This window comes from Pundamilia nyererei, unplaced genomic scaffold, assembly GCF_000239375.1.
Source record: "Pundamilia nyererei isolate P.nyererei 1_Seehausen unplaced genomic scaffold, PunNye1.0 scaffold00022, whole genome shotgun sequence".
In the NCBI taxonomy this organism is placed as follows: Eukaryota; Metazoa; Chordata; class Actinopteri; order Cichliformes; family Cichlidae; genus Pundamilia; species Pundamilia nyererei.
The window spans coordinates 1,570,618-1,576,205 of record NW_005187423.1 but is presented as its reverse complement, the minus strand read 5'-3'; positions in this window follow the sequence as shown (position 1 = coordinate 1,576,205).

The following is a 5,588-nucleotide window of genomic DNA, read 5'->3' as shown; positions in this document are numbered from 1 at the left end:
ACTTTTTTCAAGTAACTTGACCAACACTGGATGTTGGTGATGATGAAGACGAGGCTTAGATGCAACTCTAGGTGACATGGGTGATGTGGAGATGAAGAAGAAGTGGGTTGCATGAAAGAGAGTCTGCAAGGGAGAATGAGATTTAAAGCGTGAATTTTTAGCACTGTCTACCTTTCACATTGCTGCTGGAACACCTGAATTTCATAATTGTAGTGTAAATGTGTAGTTAAACTTCTTTACACTGACTGAATGGGTTTTGCTGGTCCGAACCACTTAAGAATAAAGTCCTCCTACTGCAATAAGTGAAAGGAAAAGAAAGAAAAATTGTCAGCACTTTTGGTTCAAATTGTAAGAAATATTTAAAATTACAGAAAAAATATTTTTATTGTTATTGTAATTATTAGCGCAGAGTAATATTACACAAATTGTTCTTAGTAAATGTGTTTCCCCACTGAACAGGAGGATTAAAGTGTTTTGTAAATAATCCTTCAAAAACGATGTTTCATGTGCAAGCCAGAGCAGATTTTTCATAAGATAAGATTTTTTTGACCAATTTTCAGAGCTGAGAGTGAAGATGAGTCCTGCAGTGGTGACAGAGTGTCAGAGAGTCACACTGAATTGTAGTACCAGCTGTCCTCTGACTGACAACACAAACTACATTTGGTACTTGAACAGTCACCTCTGACCCTGAGAGAGAACCAGAACAAACATCTGATCCTAGACCGAGTTATCAGGGAGAATTCGGGAAGCTACTCCTGTGCTGTGAAAACCAACAAAGATATCAGCTCTGCTCCAAAGACTCTCACTGTCCAAAGTATCACAGGGACATGGACACCAGCAGCTGCAGGAGGTTCTGCAGCTCTGCTGGTTTCAATACTTCTCACTGTCTTCTGCTGGATCAGGTGAGCAACAATCTACTCAGATACAGACCAGTCATTTTCAAACTCTCATTTGAAATCTCTTCTTCACTCACATATTAATTTATTTTAGCACATAGAATAAGGAGGACTTCCAGTCAGTCTCTAAGAAGAGAAATGTCTGACAACCAACTGCAGGTACAAAACAGGATTCAAATATACACTACAGTGTGCGCTGTACACCTACTTACTGGTTTTGTCGCATCAGTCTGTGTCTCTGAGTTAACTTGTGTTTCTCCTACAGCTCCGGTCCGCAACAAATGCGCGTGCTCTTTGTGAGCTCGTTCGCGGCTCGTAACCAGCGCGTTCTGCCGTCAAGGGCGATCATTGGTTAAATGTGATCATGTGACTGATGCAAGCCAGATCCTTTTATTTAGCAAAACTGTGATTAATAGTTAAATATTATTGTTGAGGGGCACAGACAGGACTCCGCACGCACACACACATTAAAAATAATAATAATATTTTTTTTAAAAAAAGTTGCCTCATCAAAAGGGCACTTTGGGCACCCATCAGGAAAGGGGCGGGTGCTCAAGCCCCTCTAGCCCCCCCTCTGCACATGCCTGAACAAAACCAAAACAGTGGGTAACTTCCTTGTTACCCTTGAAGGGAGTGTTCCCCGATAATTTTAATGCTTCTGTTTCCCCTGTCAGAAATATGGCAGCACTGTTAATGGGAGGGATGTAGTTTTTACCTTAACTGGTTTTAACAACTGGAAAGCAGCACTTGATCAAGACAAGGGGCTATGGCTGAATACATGAGTAGGGCACAGAAAGGAAATGGAAGGAATACCAAAGGCGCAAAACACCAGCTACTGGTGTGGATGTGTCCTGCTTGTTTAAGTTCAGTGTTTAGTTGTTGTTTAGAGGTATGGATGCAAATCTCAAACGCAGACTTAAACCTCGGCAGGTGAGCTGAAGCTTAAAGAGTATCTTTAATGAATAATGGCTGAAACAGTCCAAATAACAAGTCCTAAATGGTAACAAAATCCAGGGAAGACAGGAGAACGGAAACAGGAAACACTCTGGGACGGGTAAAGACATGCACTGGCCGTTGGTTTTAAATACACACACTCACACACGTTGAGGGAGAATGCAAATGAGACACAGCTGGAGAACTAAATACACCTGAGGTAGGCGAAACAAGAGAAGTACAATTAAATACAAAGCACAAGACACCAAAGTCTACCAAAATATGAAAACTCCAAACACAGAGACGGAGACTTAACAATGAGAAAAAAGGAAAACAGTGGAGGCTGGAAACTATAACCAGGAACAGAACCCAGATAACTAAACTAAAGTAAAAAGGCCTGAGAATGTAGACATAAGCAAACCAACCAGGAAAACTAAAGTGTATAAACAATAACAAACTATGAGTCAAAGACAAAATGACATAATAATAGAAACTGAAATTCTAAACCCAAACCTCTAGGACAAAGACCCACAACCACGACTAATAAAACTGGCAGAAAAATGAAATCACACGTCAGTATAAATTTCCATCTCCAATGTAAATAGGAAACACAGCAAGAACTACTAATTCTTGTTATATAACTTCAACAGCTGCAAATAAATCATTTTCATACGCAGACCACACACATACTGCATTTTTTTAGGTCTATATTTGCTCAAATTTGCTATTTTCTATTGTAAAGTTTGGTATTGTCTGTGTCACAGTTTGCCGGGGCAAGCCGTGTGGTGTGTGGAAATTAGGACCCAAGGTGCAGGCACGGCTGAGGTGCAAGTGAGCTTTATTTAAGGTTGGTGAAACAAACAGCAACGGAGTTGGCGAGGATGGGAACCAAGCAAAAACCTAAACTGGGAAAACTAACAGCACAGAACTGAAACTGGAATACACAGGAAAACACGAAGGAAGCACAGGGTGACGTAGGGAGGTAACACAGATGGACTGACGACGAGCACAGGTAAGCACACACTATATATACATGTGGAGGGGAACTGCTATGGGAGACATGAAAGTAACCTTCACATTAGTGTACAGTTTTTTTGCTTTTGCATGAACAGTCTAGGAACTACAGAGATTTTTATGCACAGTCCCTCATTTTCAGTGGGTTCGTGTCCAGGTGAGGCCTGTTCTCTAATTATTCCTTGACAAATTAAGCAGATAAAAGATCTTGAGTTGACTCAAAGTGTTGAACTTGGTAGTTTTTCACTGGAACTCTCAATATGAGGTCCAAAGATATGTCAATGCAAATGAAGGATGCCATAATGAGGCTGGAAACTCCCAATAAACCTATCAGAGAGAAATTAGGAGCTTAATAGCCTGGTACCTTTTTAAGCTCTGCAACAACAAAAGGCCTCAAAGACCACTGAAGACAACTAATTGAAAAATTCTTTCCTTGGTTTTGAAAAACCACTTTAAAACATCTAACCAAGTCAAGAACACTTTTGAGCAGACAGGCATATCATTGTCAAAGTCAACAATCAAGAATCATGAATAGAAATATAGAGGGTTTAAAACATGGTGCAAAGTTACACTCAAGGGCAGGAAAGTCAGCTTAGACTTTGCCAGAAAGCATCTAAAAGAGGACGATCAGTTCCAAGAAATAATCTTTGGTCAGATAAAAACAAGATTAACTTGTACCAGAACATTGGGAAGAGAAAAGTATGGTGAAAGAAAGGAATGTTAACCACATCAAACACAGTGGGATCATTAGTGTTTATTGACAATATGACTGCTCCTAAAAGCAGCCGGGTGAAATCTGTAGCTATACTGTTCAGATTCAGCACAATGCTGCAAACCTGATTGGACAGCGCTTCACAGTAAAATGAATAATGACTCAGAGCATCCTGCAAAAGTGTCCCAAGAGTTTCTCAAGGCAAAGAAATTGTTCAGTGGCTAAATCAGTCACTTGATCTCAGCCCAACAGAGGATGCTTTTCAGTTTCTGAAGACAGAGAGAGACCTACAAACAGCAATGCAGCAGTCTGCTAACCCAAGGAAAGAAACACAGAATTTGGTGATGTCCGTGGATTCTAGACCTCAGTTAGCATCTAAAAATGTCTGCAATTCCAAAACAGCTAATGCAATACTATTTTTAAACCCCTATGAATTAAAGCTGGAAGTCTGCAGTCTACTGTGGGGTTGTACGGAGGAAAATTACAAACAAAAAAACCTAACCTATTATCCAAAAATGTATGGACCAAACTCCTAGTCAGAGTTCTTATAGTGTTGGGAATTAATTGTTGTCATACAGGATAAAGTCCAAGTGCAAGTGCACCTCATTAACTGTAAATGTTTAACTGTACTTGTTAAAATAAAGTGTCCAAAAAAAAAAAAAGAATATAGTCGGGTTAGGTGAGTTTAATGTTCACCTTACACACTCACTGATCTAAAAAGTTGAGCTATAGCTTTTCATGCATTTTTGTGGCCATGTTACAGCTTATAACTAATACTCAACTTTGTGATGCATTTCGGGACTCTGTGTGTGTGTATCTGCGTGTGTGTGTGTGTGTGTGTGTTGGCTGAACAGAGGCGGTAGAAAGTGGTGGGCTGTCAGAGTCAGAGGGACGGGCTGTTGTTTGAAGTGCCGGGGAGCATGGAAGTGAGGTAATTGCGTCTGACGGGCGGCGATAATGATGAGGCGCAGATCAGATCAGCTGCAGATCCCCTGCTTCCAACCCCCCGCTGCCTGCCTTCACTTTTCCCTTCTCCCCTAATTGACCGGGCTGCGTCTCCCCCGGGCCCTTTTGTTATTATTTATTAATAATTCATCGCTAAATAATTCACACCCTTGGAGCCGCAGTGTTAATTGAGCGGGGTGGGGTGGCAGTGCTGGCGGGTGTGTAAATGTCTGCATGGTGACGGTGGAGGGAGGCAATGGGAAGCGGGTTTTCCTGAAGTTGTAGGGCAACAAAAAAGGAAAAAGGTTTGTTTTTTGTTGTCAGAAGGGATGGCTGCAAATGTTCTCAACTTTTGCATACTTTGCAAATAATAGGAAGGAAATAAACATTTTTAGGCATGTATTACTCTTTGTTGTAAACTGAGGAATTTGTTAGCTAAACAGCCCTCAGAATTTGTGAGAAGCAGATTCTAAGTGTTTTTACTGACAGACTTGCATTGATATTTTGCTTCGTAACAAGTAATGTAGAACTGCAGATAGATGATCTACCAGGGAGTAGCACATGTATTCTACTTAAAATAAAAAATGCTGGGAATTTTTGGTATACCACAAACAGCATAAAGTCTAACTGTAATGTTGTGCATGAAGACTTTAAATTGTCAAATGAAGTTTAAAGTTTTAAATAAATAGTTCAGTATATGTACACATAAATCATATGAGGCAGAAGCTTTGGCTTCAAACTTATCTAAAAGCACTGCTGCAGAAACGTCAACAACAGCAGGTATCCTTAATATGCACCATCTCTTGTTTCAGATGATCCCCGTATAAGATAAACAGGGATTATTTTGTACAGTGAATCCTGTAAGTCAGTTCTAGGAAATTTAAAAAATGAAAATACATAACTAAAAATGGGCACAATAGATACCCTTTCAGTCTTAAATACTGTCATAGGGGTTTGAAAGTAAAGGAGATGGTAGATATGCATGGAGATTGCATGCAAAATGTTATTGTTAAAAACATAGTTAATCAGTGGACTAAAAGAAAAACACGAAGCAAAAGTGATTACAATGAGTTTATAGCTGACCTGCT